The sequence below is a fragment of the Pteropus vampyrus genome, unplaced genomic scaffold (assembly GCF_000151845.1).
Source record: "Pteropus vampyrus isolate Shadow unplaced genomic scaffold, Pvam_2.0 Scaffold20, whole genome shotgun sequence".
NCBI classification, from domain to species: domain Eukaryota; kingdom Metazoa; phylum Chordata; class Mammalia; order Chiroptera; family Pteropodidae; genus Pteropus; species Pteropus vampyrus.
Genome location: NW_011888801.1, coordinates 15,179,346 through 15,195,256, shown reverse-complemented (window position 1 = coordinate 15,195,256; position 15,911 = coordinate 15,179,346). Strand labels below are relative to the sequence as shown.

Below are 15,911 nucleotides of genomic sequence, written 5' to 3'. Positions count from 1 at the left end.
TTGAAGAAATGATTTAAATTGGCAGAAGCCTCTTAAAGGGGCCGCCTCCATGATTGGTGACAGACCTGCTTGCTCTGAGCACCAGTGCTGATTCCGCTGCGCACAGGGGGCACCAGGGACTTACAGGGAGACATTGTCCAAGTGAGGACTGAGGTGAGATTTGCTTGGTACAGAAGTGCCAGCGGTATTCATTGTGCCCTGTTGACCCCACCCCACTATCAGTGTGCCAGACACAGACCGCCATAGCCGTCATGTCATTAAACTGGATAACAGAGGTCACTCCACCCAGAGGATTCCCTGAAACCCCACCTACCCCAAATCATGGCCCCACCCAAGCCACAGTCAGGTGTATCCTCAGGGAGTCAGGTGCTCCTTGCTGAGCAGCGCCTAGACACACACTGGAGGCAACTGGCCTCAGTTTCTGGGTGGCTTTTTGAGGCAACTATAAGCACAGCATCTGTGGATTGCTTGCTGAATCTTAACAGGTGGCCCTGGAGGGGTAGAGGTTTAGGCTAAATTTGGCCTGCAGCTGAACCCTTCTCAGGACTGTGCCACTGGACACCTACCTCACAAATCTACATTAATGAGACCAGGAGACTTAGGAGCTTTGCTTAGTACACAGAAACAGACATGGAAAGACAGCCAAAATGGGAAGACAAAGAAGCAGAAGCCATGTGAGAGAACGGAACAGAGATCCAGATATAATGGAGTCAAGTAATCTAACAGATGCAGAGTTCAATGAACTTTTGGGAAGTGTAGAGAATTTCAACAAAGAGATAAAAACATAAAAATGGAAATGGAAATTATAAAAGGGAACCAGTCTGAAATGAAGAACACATTATCTGAGATGAGAAGTATATTAAATGGAATAAACAAAAGAATAAACAAAGTGAGTAAAGAAGAGGATCAAATGCCTTATCTAGAAGATGGGAAAGCTGAGGACACGCAATCAGAATGGCAAGAGATAAGTTGCCAAGACTTTAAAAATAACTTAACGAGAATATGAGGCACTATTAAGGGTCCAAATATTCGTCTGATCAGTGTAATTGAAGAAAATCAAGATGTCGAACGGCTATTTGAAGAAATAATGATGGAAAACTTCCCTAATCTGGTAAAGGAAATGGACATAAAACCCCAGGAAGCTCAGAGAATTCCAAATATCAGGGATCCAAAGAGGCCTACACCAAGACACATCATAATTCAAATGTCAAAAGTTAAATACAAAGAAAGAATATTAAAAACAGCAAGAGAAAAAACAGTTAATTATAAGGAAACGTCCATAAGACCGATTTCTCAAAAGAAACTCTGCAGGACAGAAGGGCTTGGTACAAAATATTTGACAGGATGAAGACCTAGGATTTACAACCAAGAATAATTTATCCAGCAAAACTATCATTTAGAATTGAAGGACAGATAAAGAGCTTCCCAGACAAAAATAAGCTAAAAGAATTTATCACCACCAAGCCAGTATTACAGGAAATGTTGAAGGGACTTCTTTAAGAGGAAAAAGCATGTATCAAAAACAGGAATAAAGAATGGTAACAACTACATTCCTATCAATAAGTACCTTAAATGGAAAAGAATTAAGTGTTCCAACCAAAAGATAGAGTGGCTGAAAAGATAAGAAAACAAGATCCCTACATATGAAAAGGAAGGGGATGGAAAAAAGATATTGCTTTGATGGACCTAGAAGGTATTTAAGTCAGACAGAGAAAGATAAACACTATAAACACTTATATGCAGAATCTAAGGAATAAAAAGAACAAACTAATCAAAAACAGACTCACAAATATAGTGGACAATTTGGTGACGGAGAGAGGGGGGTGGGGTTCAGGGGGCTGGGAGAATGGAGCGAAGGGTTAAAGAAGTACAAATTAGTAGCTGATGGATGGTCACATGGATGGGGAGCATAGCATAGGGAATGTAGTTAGCATTAATACTTTGGAAGGTCAAGGGAGGGAGGGAGCAATTGGGGAGATCATTTTATGAATGATATAGATGTCTAACCAATGCACTAGATACTTGAAACTAATTAAAATAAATAAATTTTAAAAAAGAAAAAATTAATTTTGTTATTTTAACATTCTAGAAATCTAGTAGGAGGGATATGTATCTCTATTAAGAATCTGGATTGCTTCTCTCTTTCTGAGGAGAACTATGTAACTTGCTTCCTTCCTTCCTTCCTTCCTTCCTAATTGAAGAAATGATTTAAATGAGACGGCGGCTGCAGCAGCGGCAGCAGCAGAAGCTTCTTCCTGCTTTCCTTCTTGGAAACCAGGAACCTCCTGCCAAGTTCTGATTGTAGTTATGCCCCTTTCACTTCCATGAATTCTGTCTTCTTTCCTTATTTTGATTTGCCATTTCTATTTGATTAGCTTCATTGTGACCTTTGTTTAAGTTTTGTTTAGAATCTCTATGGGAAAAGACATGAAATTAATCATATATGTCACTTTGCTTTGCCTAGTTTATAGTTGAAGATCCTGGCCTAACATGTCAAGCATGGCACGAAGAAGGTCAAAATTGGATTTGGATCACTTCCAGGCCTGAGCAAGTACCAGGATAACCTTCCCTCCGACAGGAAACCAACCAAATGGTCTTTCTTTACAAAGAAAACATTCCATTGATAATATGACCTTCAGTAATTAACTAAGAAAAGAACCTATATGGACATGCCATGATTTAAATCCAAAATATAAACATTTAATCCATAAAAAGAATTTCCTTCTTCTTTCATCAAATCCTGTTTGCCCAGTACATTTCATGGGTAACTTGTGACTCAGATAAGAAACTCCAAGAAGCCCAAAACTAATAGAGTGGCTGTTAAGATTGGTAAGATGCCAGCAATTACATGTCACCATCCAATCATGTTATAGCTACAGGATAATGGAATTTTGTTCATGGGAAATTCAAGTACAAATTACTATTTCTAATGACTTAGTTTCTTTCAATAATACTTCATTTCTTGAATTCAAAGCACTGTGTTAATCTGGCTCCAAAATTTTGCAGAATCTGACATTTGAAGAGGCAATATATTTTTTTTCAAGTGATGTGTGTGTATGCGTGTTTTAAAAAGATGTATCTATAATTGAAAGGTAACTGACCCTAATGGCAAAAAGTGGAATCTTCTAGCCTACACAAGAACTGTCCACAGCTACCAATGAACTCAAGGATAGGCTGAAGGGATGACATATGAGACAGGCATTAATAGCATCTGCTACAATATTTAAGGAAAGTTATTAATCTAGGAAACAATGCTTTGGGGAGCTCAAAAGAACCTGGATTGATGCCTGTGGTAGACATGAAATTGTTGTGTTCATTACATCCCACCACTCCCCGCCCCCTTTCCTCCCACTCCTCCACCTCCATCATGGAAGAACTTGCCACCTAGTTACAGGTAGTGTGGTTAGTAGATGACCTCAAACTGTCAGCTCTTTCAGGGTCCTTGGTCTTTCAAGATGATCTTGGGTTCTTTCAAGGCTGTTTCCTTTCTGGTACAGCTTCATCCAGCAACAGGTGAAGCAGAGTCTAAAGGTCTGACCATTCCAGTCTGAAGTAAACATTCATAGGTAATAGTTGTTCCAGGGTGCCCCCAGGTAGGTTGAAGCTTTGCAGGGCCTGCATCACAATTCATTTTCTTCCTCTGCCCCATTTGCTTTCACCCTTTCTTTTCACAGGTGTTAAACTCTAATAAATATCATTCACCTCAAATTCCATCTAAGTAGTTGCTTTTGGGGAACTCAATCCTTGATAAGACTCAGTACATTCCTCTTCTTTTCTTTATACAGAGCTCAACTTTTCTTTATACAGCTTTTCTTTATACAACTTTTTTTTTTTATTTATACAACTTTTCTTTTCCCCAGAAAGACTTTCTTATTTACAGGCATTCTACTTCTCCAAGACTAGACACTTGGGTAATGGCATTCTAAGTTAGCAGGTACTGCTGGTCTTTGGCTTATAGACTCAGTCCTTAGCCCCAGTGCTCTTCAGTGGTCATGGGCTGGCCCTTCAATGCATTAACTGTGTTGACGTAAGAATGTCCAAACCTATAGAGAATTTTTATGAGATTTTATTTGAGCCAAAATTATAACATTGATGAGAAGCAAGATCTCAAATGCTCCAGAGAATAACAGTTTGCAGTTTCTTTTACGACTTTGGAATTAAGAAGGGAATGTAAGAAAGATTAGATGAAGGTGGGAGAAAGCAAGGCAAGGATTGGATTATGGGACAGTTAACAAGATTATGTGTTCTCTTGAGGGTGGCTAAGCTTTTGAAGGGTGTGAAAAAAAGGCATTTCAAAGGCGTTTTAACCTAGATGCACAAGAACAATGGACAGGGCTTGTTTAAAAACTTTTCACTAAAGAAGTTATATGCCTGAGACATGACTACCCATCATGACCTGCCCAGTTAAGAATTCATGATCAGATTACCCTGTTAGGTTACATTTTATCACTGAACTTATACATGCCCCCCTTTTTTGTCCACAACTGCACAAACATTAAGAAGTCATTTCACCTAGAAATATCTCAGAACATCCTCTCTCTTGGAAACATGGTACTCTATAGAGCAGGCATTTCTGCAACCTCTGTAAGAACTGTTCTCCAGCTTTGATGGAAACCTAACTCCAATTTGAGAATGTTCCTGGTAACCATTGCTGAACAGGTATCCTGTGGGGCATAAGGCATGGAACAAAAACATAGTTGTGATTTTCTGGTGCTGCTCACTCTAAACTCACTGCACAAAATAGGAGTGAGATCCAAAATATTTGGCAGGCAATTCTTACCCTCTAAAACAGTATGCTAATGTAATCACAATATGATTCTGATTGAATGAATGTGCACAATATTGCTGGTCATACTTCTCACTTCTGGATAGTAGAGCTCATTGGTAAGATTCCAGTTGGTCCCTCACTGTCTATATAATTCTTAAGTGAGCTACTTAATCTCTTTGAGAATTTGTTTCTCCATCTGTAACATGGGGATAGTGATGCTTAATTTATATATCTGTGGTGAAGTTGACATGAGATAATGTATGTGAATGCCTGGTACAGATCCTGACACATTACAGACATTCCATTAAGGGTAGCTGTATATTATGAGTTATAAAATATTTAGTCTTCATCCACAGTTCCTGGTTCACAGATCTAAAACCTCTTGGAACTTCTTAAGTGTTGAGTATGACAAATGTGTCTTTTGTTATATTACTGAGGTGATTTTGAGACCCCACCAAAGAGTGGAAGGTTTGTGACAAGAGAACCAAACACGCGATTAGAAGATTGGATCTTTCAGCCCCACTCTCTGATTTCCAGAGAAAAGGAAGAGAGTTGAAGGTTGAATAAACCCCTAGTGGCCAATGACTTAGTCAATCATGACTATGTAATGAAGTCTTCATAAAAACCCAGGAGTGCAGCTCATTGGTGTTTGGTTGGGGTGGAGAGGTGACTTCAATGTTGGAGAACCAGAATGCTTTCCTATGTCATTGAACAGGGCCCCAAAATCTTCTTTGTTTGGGCCCTCACCATATATATTTCTTCATCTAGCTGATGACTTGTATTCCCTAATATCCTTTTTAATAAATTGGTACTCTAGTGAGTAAACAGTTTTTCTTGAGTTCTGTGAGATGTTCTAGCAAACTAATTGAATTCAAGAAGGGGGTCACTGGAACCTCCAATCTACAGCTTGTTGGTCAGAAGCACAAGTAAGGGCCTAGGTTTGTGGCTGGTGTCTGAGGTGTGTGTGTGTGTGTGTGTGTGTGTGTGCGCGCGCGCGCGCGCGCACGTGTGTGTGTGGCGGGGTCAGCCTTGTAGGACTGAACCTTTAACCTGTGAAATTTGATGCCGTCTCCAGGTAGAGTGTTAGAATTGAGTTGAACCCTACTGGTGTCCAAAAATTGCTTATTGGTGTTGGAAATTGGGTCCAGAAATCCCATTCAATAACTATTATTACCCTGTTAATTACTGTTACCAGTGACTGTTAGCAGCCATTGCCTCTTTAACTGATAGTTACTATTAGTGGCCATTGCCTCTTTAGGGTATTCGATATCAAAGAGAATATCAAAATACTGGGTTACAAAATCTTGGGAAGTTTCACTGGCCAAGTGAAACTTCATGGCGAAGTAGGAGCAGCTCATAGGTGTAAACATTTGCGAAGATTCATGTAAGAATATGTCCATCCATATCTCAATATCTCTCCCAGTCTTACGCTCTTTTTATCATCTTGACAGCCCACGTCCCATAAATAAGCAGATGGGACTGTTATCAAGAGAGGCAGAAAGGAAACCTTTGCTGTTTTCTTGTTAGCTTTTTCTTTGTCTTGTGAATACTTGTCTTTTTGTGGTTTCTGTCACTTGCCAGTTAGCTTTCTAACAGTTTCTTGTGGCTCCAAGTGTTTAGAAACTCCAAGTGAGTTTTTTAAAATGCTATTTCAATCCACATGTCTTTTTCCTGACATTGACTATAACTAAAACAAGTACTCACTTTACATTCTACATAGGAAGGATGAATAACCATAGCTTTAGTTATTTAACTAAGCTCTAAATAAAAAAATAGGCTTCAGTGTCCCAAGGCACAAGGGAAAAGGGAACCAAACAGACAGCTTATAAATGCTCCCTACCTTAATGTGAGCCTTTAGAGAATTGGGGAACAATGACAAATATAAGGCCTCACAGGTGAGAGTAGATTTCTGACACTTAGGAGGTCTAGTATTACTTGCATCAGTTCCATTTTAGCATCTACTTTTAAAAGCATTCATCAGTGATATCATGTACCTATTTCTATTTTTTTGTGTGTTTCCCCATATGACAAAGAAATAGAAATCTAGTAGACCAAATGCATGCTAATATTATTTTTTTCCTCCCAAGTTTTATTTTCGTAAAATAGCAAACATATGTTATCTAGATTCACTGGTTGTTAATAGTTTGCCACATTTGCTTTGTGACTATTTTTTTGGGAGCAATTTGATGCAAATACCTTGTCACTTAACCCCAAAATACCAAAAACAAGAATATTCTCTTACAGAACCATAATATAATTATCACACTCAGTCCATTTAATATTAATGCAATACTATTTCTTAGCATATTGTCCTTATTCAAAATTGCCCAATTTTCCCAATAACATTCTTCATAGCTTTTTTCCCTAATTCTGTATACAATCAAGGATCATGCATTACATTTATATGTCAGGATTCCTGGTAATGATTCGCTTGGCTTTCAAATAAAGAAATCTTGTAAATTTCCTGATGACAGCTACATTTCACAATCGCTATAATTCCACTTTTCCACATGGATCACTGTAATCTTCCATGACCCTGCATCTTCAAGCTATACCCATCGTTCTTCTTGGTACTTCATCACCACCATTCCCATCCAGAGGGGAAAATCCCTCTGGGTTTTATTCCTCTGGGCCAATCAAGGAAAACCCCAAATAGCCCAGGGTCTTCTGCAGCTGTTACTTTGGGCTTTCCTCACTTTATGCCTAGCCTGCTCCAGTTCCATTTTAATTACATCAGCTACCACTCATTAATTGCATCTATGAGTTTGGAGCCAGTTTTAAGGCCCTGAATGCAGTATGATTCTTGGTTTCCTTGTCTTTGACCATTGGCAAAATACTTCGACTCAGATTCTCTGCTCTAATTTTTCTCTCATTTGGTCTCTCCAAATATTAAGTTGAACCACATGGAACAGACAAATATTTCAATGGTTCAATATAAAAAAATTACTCTTGGGTGATTAAAACATCTAGGGACCCCAAAATCTGGCCCATTTGGCCAGTAAAAGAGCAAGACTACTTCTCAATTTAGTATGCATTCCATTTCAACTTCACTTTTCCAAATGTCTAATTATTTTATATTTGCTTTTGATGACTGGTAAGTCTCTTCTTGCTCTTTTTTAGAATTATTTGGGCTACTGTTGCTTGTTTTATTTTCCCTCATGTACATTAGAATCAGCTTGCCTATACCAAAAATATACTGTAGGCGTTTTAAAAGATATTTATAGATTAACTTAGGAAGAATTGACATCTTTATGATTTTGAATGTTCCCATTCAAGAGCAGAATATACCTTTCCATTTACCCAAGTTATCTATTTATTCCTTGGTAGAACGAATTCTTAATTTAAAAAACTTTATTGGGATAATTCAAATATCACGAAATGCACCATCTTAAACTGTACAATTTACTGGTTTTTAGTATAGTCACAGAGTTGTCCAAGTATCACCACGATCAATTTTGAAACTTTTCAAGACCTCAAAAACAACACCATACCCTTTAGCTATAACTCCTCAGTTTTCCATTCTCCCATCTCCTAGCAACCACTAATCTACTTTCTCTCTATGAATTTCCTTACTCTAAATATTTCATATAGATGAAATTATACACACATGGCCTTTTGTTATTGCCTTCTTTCATTTAATACAATGTTTCAAAGCTTAAGTCTTGTTATATTGATCAGTACTTCATTCCTTTTTATGACTAATTGTATTTAATTTAATGGATATCCCACGTCATTTTTTATCCATTCAACAGTTGATGGACATTGGGTTGTTTCTACATTTTAGCTATTATAAATTGTGTCCGGTACTTTTGCCATCACTTTTTGCTGCATTTTCACTGCATAACTAACTAGCTGTAAGGCAATTTTTCTGAATGAAAGATAAAATAACTGGTTGACAGTTTTTTGTTTGTTCATGTGGTTGGTTGGTTGGTTGGTTTATTGCATTTCTTCATTGATAAATCAATCAACTGCCATGAAAAAGATAAAATAACTGGCTTACAATTAGGGGTGTTTTTTCGGTTTCATTTCTCTGTTGACAAATCAACCATGTTCAGCAGACTAATGTATTTAAGCTAGTTGTCAATTTGGTTTCATTTCTCCATTGATGAAATTCTCACAGTTACTCTCATTTTTATATTATAGATAAATCTCAGCTAGTCCTCTAATGGTCTATACAGTGACAAGTAGATGTGGTGATGGTAGTCTTAAACTAGTGGGCATTTCTACCAGTGGTTTGCTTCAAGAGTTGGTTTCCTATTTTTAAACACACTACAAGGAGAGGAGAAAGAGAGGCCAAGGGCCCTCTTTAGGGTACAGAGCTAAACCCACCATTTCCATAGAATGAAGACAAGTGCATACAATTCACAAAATAAAATCAGTTATCTGTGCAGAATAACCATAAGTCTATACACATTTTAAATGTACTTAAATATTTTGTATTTCGCAATAAGGTCCTCTTGTTCTTTTTATTTATTTTTTTAAGTGAGGCAACTCTTGGTTGATCTCACAGATTGCAAAGACCTTGTCAGTATACAATCCCTTATTTTTTAGGCCTACAGCACCTGGTCTTCCTAAGTGGTCTCCCATCCAAGTTCTGACCAAGCCCGACCCTGCTTACCTTCCGAGATCAGATGAGATCGGGCTTGTTCAGGGTGGCATGGCCGTAGACTGTTATGTTCTTTTTAATGTTCCTCATTTATTTTCACAATTTTATCTTTTTTTTACAACAGAATTGCCTTATAGCCAATTAGTTATGCCACAAAAATGCTTGTGGCAAAGATGTCTACAACAAAGATGCTCACAGAGAAAGTACCTAGAACCATTGCGAATAACGCCGCTATGAACATTTGTGTAAAAGTGTTTGAGTACCTATTTTCAATTTTTTTGCATATATAACTAGGAGTGAAATTGCTGGGTCACATAACTTTATATTTAACATTTTGAGGAACTGCTAAACGGTTTTCCAAAGAGGCTGTACCATTTTACGTTTCTATTAGCAATGTATGAAGGTTCTAATTTCTCCAAATTTTTTTACCAACACTTATTATTCTCCACAATTTTGATTTAGCCATCTGAGTGGGTGAGAAGTGGTATCTTTTGTGATTCTGATTTGCATTTCTTTAATGACTACTGACATTGATCATCTTTTCATGTGTTTATTGACCATTTTCATGTCTTCTTTGAAATGTCTGTTCAAGTAATTTGCTTTTTTTTGAGTTATTGAATTTTTACAGCTGTTTTACACTTTTTGATAATTTATCCTAAGTACTTTATTCTTTTTGATGCTATCGTAATTTTATTTTCAATTTGTTCATTGCTACTGTATATAGATAATGAATAATGCAAGATAAACTTGTTTACCAATTCTAATGTTTTTTAGTGTTGTCCTAGAGTTTTCAATATACGTTTACAACTAATCCAAGTCCCTTTCCAAATGTTATACTGCTTCATGGGGAGCACAAGTGCCTTATAGCAAAGTATTTCCCACAATCTCCTTCCTACCCCTTATAATATCGTATCATTCGTTTCTCTTCTCTATAAGCTATAACCATAGAACACATGATTGCCATTATTATTTTGAACAAATTATTATCTGTTAGATCAATTAAGAATAGGAAAAATACAGGATTTTATTCTACTTTTCTTTCTTTGGTTAGATTCAAGTTTCTAACCTATAGTATTTTCCTTCTCTCTGAAGAACTAACATTTCTTAAAAGGCAGGTCTACTGGTAATAAATTCTCTCAATTGTTGTTTGTTTGAGAAAGTCTTCATCTGCCCTTTAATTTTGAAGGATATTTTCACTGGCTGCAGAATTCCAGGTTCTTTGTTTGTTTGTTTGTTTTAACATTTTAAATATTTCTCTTCACTCTTTTCTTGCTGTTCTGGTTTCTGAAGAGAAGTCCAATGTAATTCTTATCCTTTTCCTTTATAGGTAAGACGACCCACCTCCCAGCTTTTTCAAGATTTTCTCTTTGTCTTAGATTTTCTGAAATTCGAATATAATATGCCTAGCTGTAGATGTTTTGATGTTTATCATACTTGGTGTTCTCTGAGATTCTCAGACCCTTGGTTTGATATGTGCTATTAATTTTGGTAAATTATTAACCATTGTTATTTCAAATATATCCTTTGTTCATTTCTTTCTTCTCCTTCTGGTAGCCTTATTAAGCATATGTTATTCTTTTTGCAGTTGTCTCACAGTTTTTGAGAATTCTGTTCCATTTTGTGTTACATTTTCTTTTTGCATATTAATTTTGGAGGTTTATATTGACATATCTTGAAGCTCAGAGATTCTTTCCTTATCTTCGTCCAGGCTATTAATGAGCCCATTAAAGGCATTCTTCATTTCCATTTGTATTTTTGATTTCTCATATTTTTTTATTCTTTTTTAGAACTTCCATCTCCATGTTTATATTATTCATCTGTTCTTCCATGTTGTCTATTTTTTCCATTAGAGCCCATAGCATATTTGTCATTGTTATTTTAGATTCCAGTCTGATAATTCCAAAATCTCTGCCATATATGGGGCTGGTTCTGATGCTTGCTTTGTTTCTTCAGACTGTGTTTTTTGCTTTAACATGCCTTGTAATTTTTTGTTGAAAACATGACATACTAATAAAAGGAACCAGGGTAGGTAAGGCTTTAGCATGAGATTTAATGTTTATCTGGCTAGGAGTGAAGCTATGTTTACTGTTTGCTGTAGCTATAGGTGTCAGAAGCTAAAATTTCCTTCACTGTCCTTGCGGTGCAGGACAGGGCAAATTCCTCCAAGTTGGAACTCCAGCCCCACGCTGGCCAAGAGAGGGCCCTTGACTCCATGCAGGAAAGAATTCAGGCGCAAATCAGAGTTAGAGACAAAAGGAAAGTTTATTAGAGAAGGAATAACATTCCGCAGACAGAGATGTGGTCTCCTCTCAAAGAGAATAAGATCCCAAGTATTTGAGGAATTGGGTTTATATGCTTTCCTTTCAGGGTATGTGTATTCTGTGTTAAAGGCACAGGGAAGTAGTTGTAAATAATCTCAGCAGGAATCTTCCTGTAGGTCCCCCATGGTCTGGCTGTATGCTGATCAGCCAGGTTCCTGTGTCTAGCAGCTTGTAGCAGGCTTTGAATATAACTTCTTTTAATATTTAATCAATTCGTGTTGTTCTCATGCTTCTTTCTTATATTATTTATGCTCGTATTTTCTGTTGTCTTCAAGTTTTCCTAAAGGCTTCTTAATAGGGTCTGAGGCATGCAATTCTTTCAGCTGTCACCTCTGTTATTATATAAGATCCCTACTGATGTGGTGGTAAAAAGTATGGGAGGAAGGGAAGCATTCGTAATCTTATGATTAGGTTTCAGTCTTTCAGTGAGCCTGAGTTGGACATTTCCTCTCTAGATGGTTAGGCTCTGGTAAAATAGTTTTCCTTAAGAGCATGCCTTATTAAAGAAAACAGAGTCCTGGGCTTATTTGAAAATAGTTACCTTTTCTCTCCCTCTTCCATAAGGAGAGGGGATTTTTTTCTCTAATTTTCACATTGAGAATTTGGTGGGGCTTCTGGGGATAAAACTCTTCAAAAGTGTGGGGGCTCCCCCAAGACTGGGTCCCCTTGGAGTTTTTAACTCTCCGGCTGGTCTACACTGAGCCTTCATCAATTTATCAATTATTGTTTAAAGTGTTTCTGTCCATATTGGCTCCAGCTGAGGGCTGCTGCTACTGCTGTTGCTCCCAGTTAGTTGCGAGTCTCTGTATGTTGTCTGTCTCTTCAGTTTTTGAAGCAATAGTGTGTTCTGTGACCTCATTTCATGATGAATATAACAGTTGTTGATTTTTAGTTCATTTGGCTTTTTTCTTGTGGGGACAAGAGTGATGACTTTTAAGCTCTTTATATATTGAATCAGAAACCAGAATTCTCAACTTTTAATACTATCCTTCAGTAAGATGAATCACTTCATCACTTGTCTCTTGCTGCTTTCAAGATTCTTTCTTTGTCTTTGCTTTTCAACAGTTTGGTTATAATATGGCTACATGTGTGTCTTATTGAAGTTATTTTATTTGGAATTCCCTGAGCTTGGATGTTTAAATTAATGTTTTTTTGTTAAATTTGGGATATTTTCGGGTATTATTTCTTTAACCATTGTTTCTGTTTCCCTCTCTCTCCTTTCCTTCTTGGACTCTCAGTATGCATATGTTGGTATTCTTGGTAGTGTTACATAGTTCTCTAGGCTCCATTCATTTTTTTTCAGTCTTTTTTCTTTCTGTTCCTCAAACTAGATAATTTCAATTTATTTATCTTCAACTTCACTGATTCTGTTTTCTGTCAGCTCATATGTGATATTAAGTCTTCCTAGTGAATATTTCAGAATTTCTGAATACTTCAGAATTTCTATTTAGGTTTATATTAATATTATATTAATATTTCATTATCTTTAGTGATATTCTATATTTGGTGAGACATTGTTCTCTGTTTTTTTTTTTTAGCTCTTTATACATTTTTAGGATCACCTTTGAGTTTCTTGACTATGTTTATAATAGCTCTTTTAAAGTCTTTCTCTAATAAATCTAATGTCTCAGCTTCTTTGGGGATAGTTTCTACTGACTTCTCTTTTTTCCTATGTATGCAGCATACTATCCCATTTCCTTACATATCTCATCATTTCTTACTGAGAACTAGACACTTAAATAACATAATTGGGCAGTTCTGTGAATCAGATATTTACCACCCAGGATTTATTTTAATTAATGTTTCTCGTAGATGTTATTTGTTTAGTGACTTTCCTGTACTACTTCTGTAAAGTCTGTTTTCTTTGTCATGTGTGGTCACTGAAGTTTTTCCTCACTTAGTTTAGTGGTCAGCCAATGATTGCACAGAGATTCCTTAAATGCGTGGAACCAATAAGTCTCCCAGCCTTTGCCAATAGGCCTTGGTCTATGTTATGGCACACCTTAAATGCTCTGTCAGTTTATAACTCAGCCTTAGCCTTCACTTCCTATTTACACAGAGCCTCAACATTAACCAAGAGTGAGAGAGTAGGACTTTCTCAGGCATTTCCTGGGCACTACCTTGCACATGCACATGGCCTCTAGCTACCCAGGAATATGTTGGAGCTTTTCAAAATCCTCTATGAACATTTCATTCCGAAATTCCTCCTTTTAAGTTTTTGGTCAGCTTCTTCTTTGCCACAGCTATTATCCCTATTTCAGGTAACTGCAATATTAAACAGTCATTACTAATTTTTTATGCAATACCCCAGGAAGACTTTTTCACAGTGAATAAGCTCTGAGTGAGAAAAATAAAGATGAGCCCTATGTAAGTTTTCAGGAGCCTCCAAACAGGTCAAATTATATAATTCTCTGAGAACGGGGCACTTTCAGGAGCTCCAAATCTGTACTTTTCTCTAGTGTCTGCTAAGCTGCTGGGTCCACAGCTACCATGTTAGTGAAGCTATTGGTTTTCAAGGCTATTGCAGAGCCAGGAGAAAGGAGATTAGAATAGAGTAAGTTATAATGCCTCAAAGCTCCTTGATCTTACTAAGATACAGCCATTTTTCTTGAACACGTTGTTTATTGGATTGTTGCAAGCCTTTGGTTCATTTTCAGAGTTGTGAAAAAGTTGACTGTGACCATTTTTGCCAGAGTTATCATTGCTTTTATGAAGGAATGGAGTTTTGGAGATTCTTAATCTACCATTTCATTCTTGATGAATTGTTGTATTGTTTATAATTGTTTACTTGTTGTTGGTTCTCACGAATTTCCAGGCAAACAAAGGTGTTTTCTGCAAATAATGATACTCTTTACCACCTTTTTCCGCCTCCAATATTATATATCTTTTCTTAGTATATATACTTCCAGGGCATGTTCATAGTGGTGAGTATGAGCATTCTTGTATTGTTCCTGATTTAAGTGGATATTCTTTCATTGTTTTACCATTAAGCTTGATGTTTTTCCCCCCAATCATCTCTATAGTTTTTAAACATATGCAGATGACCTGTACCTTCTGCTTGGTTGCTCTTCATTATAGCTTTATTTCAATGCAAACCTATCCCAGCTCTTTCTTGTCTAGGCTGGGGCCCTCCTAATCACAACATTCCCCATGTCTTCACCCTGAAGCAGAGCAACCAGGACCTCAACCCTTGGAAGACTATGCCAAACAGAAATATAGCACGGAAATGACAAAAGCAATAACAACACACCAGAAGGCAACATTTAAGAATATTAAAGTGAATATCTTAATATTAGGAAACAGAATCCAGACCACATTAAAGTAACAATATGCCAATAACATGTCTTTTTTCAAGCACACTGCAGTCGTCTGATGAAAGGGAATCTAATAATATAATTTGACATCTTAAAAAGTCAAAGAAGTTGGACTATTTCTTATACAACATGCAAAAATTAACTCAAAATGGATTAAACACTTGAATGTAAGACCTGAAATTATAAAACTAGAAGAACATATAAATGGTAAGCCCCTTGACATTAGTCTTGGCAGTGATTTTTGGATTTGACAAAGGCAAAAATAAGTAAGTGAGACTACATCAAACAAAAAGCATATGCACAATAAAGGAAACCATCAACAAAATGAAAAGGCAAACTACAGAATGGGAGAAAATATTCGCAAATCATATATATGATAAGGGGTTAATATCCAAATATAGAAAGAACTCATACATCTCAAGAGCAAACAATCAAATAAACAAATAATCTGATTTTAAAAAGGCTATATCTGATTCTCATATATACAGATGGCCAACAGGTACATGAAAAGATGCTCAACATCACTAATCATCAGTGAAATGCAAATCAAACCTGCAGTATCACCTCACACCTGTTAGATTGGCTATTAACAAAAAGACAAGAAACGAGTGTTACTGTTAGTGAACATATAGAGAAATGGGAACCCTTGTGCACTGTTGATGGGAACATAAATTGGTGCAGCCACTATGGAAAGCATTATGGAGGTTCTTCAAAAACTTAAAAATAGAACTATTGGTTATCCAGTAATCCTACTTCTGGGTATTTATCTGAAGAAAATGAAAACAGTAATTCATAAAGATATATGCCTCCCTCTGTTCATTGAAGCATTATTTACAATAGCCAAGATATGGAAACAACCTAAGTGTCTATCAGTGGATGAATGAAAAAAATGTGGAGATATA

General features: G+C 36.7%; 1 protein-coding gene and 1 pseudogene across 4 annotated transcripts in view; one reads left to right on the top strand and one right to left on the bottom strand.

Moving 5' to 3' along the window:
• MSMB (microseminoprotein beta) overlaps positions 1 to 15,911 on the top strand; it is a 72,839-nt gene that overhangs the window by 25,605 nt on the left and 31,323 nt on the right. The window lies entirely within an intron of this gene.
• LOC111736588 lies at positions 9,319 to 9,437 on the bottom strand (annotated as a pseudogene).